Source organism: Hylobates moloch, unplaced genomic scaffold (genome assembly GCF_009828535.3).
Source record: "Hylobates moloch isolate HMO894 unplaced genomic scaffold, HMol_V3 SCAFFOLD_5, whole genome shotgun sequence".
Classification (NCBI taxonomy): Eukaryota; Metazoa; Chordata; class Mammalia; order Primates; family Hylobatidae; genus Hylobates; species Hylobates moloch.
Window position 1 is genome coordinate 108,486,561 of NW_026652280.1, and position 5,329 is coordinate 108,491,889.

General features: G+C 40.8%; 1 non-coding gene across 1 annotated transcript; it reads right to left on the minus strand.

The window, feature by feature from the left end:
• Nucleotides 1-600: 600 nt before the first annotated feature.
• On the minus strand, nucleotides 601-701 carry LOC116470096 (small nucleolar RNA U13). The gene has a single exon (XR_004248525.1). It is a non-coding gene; the product is annotated as a small nucleolar RNA U13 (small nucleolar RNA).
• Nucleotides 702-5,329: the final 4,628 nt, after the last annotated feature.

Here is a 5,329-nt window from a genome sequence, read left to right on the forward strand (position 1 = left end):
TCAAGTCCTCTTGGTACTATCTGAGTAGAAAGAAAGCACATGGGCTTTGGCATCTAGCAGACATTGGTTCATATCCTGGCTCTGACATTTAATGCCTGTGTGATCTTGAGTGAGTTAGCCTCCCAGATGTTCAATTTCTTAAGGGACACATCACACCTACCTCATGGGGTGGTTGTTGTAAAGAGTAAAAGAGTAAATAAAATAAGGTGTTTAAAGTACCTATCTTGGAGTCTGGGGTGCAAGATAGAAATCCAATAAATCATGTTATCTTCTACCTTCTTTGTAATCATTTCTCAGATCTCGCCTGTTGTCTCCAATTTCATGACCCTGGATTGAGTTCGTTTCATATCTCTTGCCAGGACTGTTTTAACAGCTCCTAAAGGGCCGGCTCCAGATTCCAATCCTTCTTCACAGCCTCTACAGCTATCTTCCTAAAACATAGATTTTCTCATAACACCTCTTCTGCTGTAAAACTTTCAGCAGCTCCCTGTGGCTTGTGGATTAAAAAGTCTGAACTCCTTTTCAAGGTTCGTGTGTATATTAGTCTGTTTGCATTACTCTAAAGGAATATCTGAGACTGGATAATTATTTTTTTGTTTAGGTCAGGCGGGTAATGTGCTGATGTAACAAGGTTCAAGGGTGGCATATCTCATACATGCTCATGAACAGCCAATCATCACACTCTTGAACTACAAAAGAATTGGGTAACATAAAGAAAAGAGATTTATGGCCGGGCATGGTGCCTCACGCCTGGAATCCCAGCACTTTGGGAGGCCGAGGGGGGCGGGTCACAAGGTCAGGAGATCGACACCATCCTGGCTAACACAGTGAAACCCCATCTCTACTAAAAATACAACAAATTAGCTGGGTGTGGTGGCGGGCGCCTGTAGTCCCAGCTACTCGGGAGGCTGAGACAGGAGAATGGCATGAACCCGGGAGGTGGAGCTTGCAGTGAGCCAAGATGGTGCCACTGCACTCCAGCCTGGGTGACAGAGTGAGACTCCATCTCAAAAAAAAAAGAGGTTTATTTTGGCTCACAGTTCTGTAGACTATACAGGAAGCTTGGTGCCAGCATCTGCTTTAGGTGAGGACCTCCAGAAGCTTCCACTTAAGGTGGAAGACCAAGGGGGAGCTGGCATATCACAAGCCAGAGAGGGACCAAGAGAGAAAATGGGGAGGTCTCAGACTCTTTTAAACAACCAGATCTTGAATGAACTGAGTGAGAACTCACTCATCACCAAGGGGATGGTGTTAAGCCATTCATGAGGGATCCACCTCCATGATCCAATACCTCTCCCCAGGCCCCACCTCCAACATTGGGGATTACATTTTTTTTTAGAGTCTTGCTCTGTCACCCAGGCTGGAGTGCAGTGGCGCGCCACCTCCTGGGTTCACGCCATTCTCCTGCCTCAGCCTCCTGAGTAGCTAGAACTACAGGTGCCCACCACCACGCCTGGCTAATTTTTTTATATTTTTAGTAGAGACAGTGTTTCACCATGTTAGCCAGGATGGTCTCGATCTCCCAACCTCGTGATTCACCCACCTCGGTCTCCCAAAGTGCTGGGATTACAGGCATGAGCCACTGTGCCCAGCCGGGGGATTACATTTCAACATGAGATATGGAAGGGACACACACCCAAACTGCATCAGTATGAATCCTTCACAACTTCACCTCTGTCCCTTGCCTCCTTTATCTGTCGAGCCTAGGTTCCTTTCTTGTCATGCGTTTTTCTCATTTCTGTGCCAATGTTTTTTTTTTTTCTTTTTAGCTTAGTTGCTATTTTCTATATCTGTAATTCCTGCTGCCTCCCTTTTTACCTAGAGAGCTCCTTTTATCTCTTAAGGCCCATTTTAAATGTCACCACTTTTGTAAAGTCTTTTCTAATTCCTCCAAGAAGTTAAACACTCCCTCTGCTGTTTCCACCATACTATGTACACTGTAGAACTTATCAGACTGCACTTTGATTATCATTCTAAATTTTTTGATGACAAAGACAATGCATTTTGCACCTTTGCTCTCAAAGTTTAGAATATTTGCTTTCTTTATAACTACACTCAATATAAAAATATACTTAATATTTGTTTTTATTTAGTATGAATAAATGAATGAACAAATATTACGTGAAGAACTCACATCTTTAAAGCTGTTTCCAAGGAATGGAGTTATACTTTTCGCATCCCAGGTTAGCTGACTCAGGATGGCCCTTCTGCGATGTTGTGCATACATCGAGTCTTCTAACATAGTTGGATTATTGAGCAACTTTGCATTTATTTTAAGGTTTTATGGATTTTAGTCAGGTCACTTTTTCATTTAAAATTATTTAGTTGTTTCTCCTTGCTTTAGGAGAAGGTCCAAAGTCCTTAGGAGGCTATTTAAGGCCTTAGGTGATTTGATACCTACATATCCCACTTTTTAATTTGCTGACTACTCTGCACTCCAACAAAACATTTGTAAAACAATTTCTTAAACATGTCTGGCCTTCACTCTCATCTCCATGCCTTTGCAAATACCATTCCTTTACCCATACCTCAATCTTCATCTAACAACTTCTTACCCTTAGAAATGAAGCCCAGGCATCCTTTGATCCAGGCATCTTTTGATACAGGAAGTCTTCTCTGACATTACCCTTGTCTATCCTGTGTTCAGATGCCTGTCCTTTGTATCCCATGACACCCACCACCTCTTTCATACAACACATGGCAGTGTGCTTTTAACTTTTTAATTTATTTTATTTAAATAAGAGGAATGTAGCCACATAGAAAAAGAGAGAGAGAGGTAGAAAAAGAAAAGTAAAACATGTCATACCACCACCAACAGATCGTTGTGCCCAACTATTAACACTTTCTGGTTAACTTTCAGAAAAATTATTTATTTATCTATCACTCTACATTATCCATAATCTTTTTATTTATAAATAAGATAATATTAAATATGCTACTCGGCATCTTGCTTTCTTCACTTATATGAGAAAACATTTTATCCCAATACATAGACATCTGCTTTAAGATTGTAATGGCTGGCCAGGCTCAGTGGCCTACACCTGTAATCTCAGCAGTTTGGGAGGCTGAAGAGGGCGGATCACCTGAGGTCAGGAGTTTGAGACCAGCCTAACCAACATGGTGAACCCCATCTCTACTAAAAATAAAAATTAGCCAGGCATGGTGGCAGGCACCTGTAATCTCAGCCACTTGGGAGGCTAAGGCAGGAGAATCGCTTGAACCTGGGAGACGGAGGTTGCAGTGAGCCAAGATCAGAGCATTGTACTCCAGCCTGGGCAACAAGAGCAAAACTCCATAAAAAAGGAAGAAAAAGAAAGAAAGAGAGAAAGGCAAGGCAGGGCAAGGCAGGGCAAGGCAGGGCAGGGCAGGGCAGGGCAAGGCAAGGCAAGGCAAGGCAAGGCGGAAGGAAAGAAGGAAGAAAGGAAGGAAGGAAGGAAAAAAGAAAGAGAAAGAAGGAAGGAAAGAAGGAAAGAAAGAAAGAAAAGAAAAAAGAAAAGAGAAGGAAAAGAAAAGAAAGAAAAGAAAAGATTGTAATGGCCAAGGAGTTCTATATCAGCCTCGCCAACCTGGTGAAACCCTGTCTCTACTGAAAATACAAAAATTAGTCAGGTGTGTTGGCAAGTACCTGTAATCTTGGCTACTCCATAGGCTGAAGCATAATGGCTTGAACCCAGGAGGCGGAGATTGCAGTGAACCGAGATCATGCCACTGCACAACAGCCTGGTTGACAGAGCGAGACTCTGTCTCAAAAAAATGTATATATATAGTAATGGCCAAATAGTATTCCTGTAGCAATAAAGCAGTAACTTTAATGAATAATTAAATAAAAGCAATAAAAGATAACTGTAGCAATAAATAACTTTATTTAATGATAATCATTGGTGAATAATCAGGTTATTTTCAAGTTTTACGATACTGTCCATCTTAGGTTACATTTGTAAGTATATATTTAGGATAAATTTCTAGTAGTGCATCAAAGGACATTTAAAATTTTTAAATACGTTGCCAAGTTGCACTCCAAAAATTTTGCACCAATTTAAATTCCCACCAACAGTATACAAACGTATTTATTTTAATCTTTTCTTTCCAACCCCACATATAGCAGAACTTTCTAGTGTTTCCCTATCTTTTTGATTAAATATTTCTTTGTTGTTTTGATTGCATTTAAATATTTTCAGTCAGGTTGAGAATCTTTTCATATATTTCAGGTCATTTGTTGTATTAGTCAGGGTTCCCTAGAAAGACAGAACTAATGGGACAGACGTATATAAAAAGGGGAGTTTATTAAGGACTATTGGCTCATATGATCACATTGTGAAGTCCCACAATGGGCTGTGTGCAAGCTGAGGGGCAAGGAAGCCAGTCGGAGTCCCAAAACCTCAAAAGCAGGGAAGCCAAGAGTGTAACCTTCAGTCTGTGGCCTAAGGCCTGAGAGCTCCAAGCAAATCACACTGATGTAAGTCCAAGAGTCCAAAGGCTGAAGAACTTGGAGTCTGATGTTTGAGGGCAGGAAGCATCCAGCATGGAAGAAAGATGAAGGCCAGAAGACTTAGCAAGTCTGCTCATTCCACATTCCTCTGCCTGCTTTATCCTAGCCGTGCTGGCAGCTGATCAGATGATGCCCACCCAGATTGAAGGCGGGTCTGCCTCTCCCAATCCACTGATTCAAATATTAATCTCCTTTGGCAACACCATCACAGACACATCCAGGAACAACACTTTGCCTCCTTCAATCAAGTTAACACTCAATATTAATCATCACATTTGTATTTTATCTTTTTCTGAGAACTACCTGTTTATATTCCTTGCATGTAGTTATTGTTTTCTGTTTCTCTTTCTTTTCTTTTTTTTAATTTGGTAAAGCTTTTTGAAAATTAAGTAGCCATTTATCTGTCATGTTTATGTTGAACAACCAATGTAGTATTTGTCCTTAGACTTTGGCTATGGATTTTTTTATTTTTTATTTTTTTGCCATATAAATGTTTTAAATTTTAAGTTCTTAAAATTTCCTTTCTGGCTTCTGGGTGTGCTGTGTATTGAATGTATTTTCTTGGCTGCTTTTGTTTACCTATTAACAAGAGGACCTTTCAGTCACTTTTCTATTCCCAGTGCTTAGCAGAGGGACCTGCCCATAGACCACTGGATACTAATGGAATGCGGAGATGAGTAATTGTGAGCACACATGCTCCTACTGGCATAGATTGATATGTTGCCAAAATAAAACAAAAATCAGGCTGACAAGTTTGAAAATGTCTCTGGAATTTTCATGGGCACATGAAGAGCAGTTACTTGGTTTTAATTCCCACAAGCAGGCCAGGGTGGCCTGTCT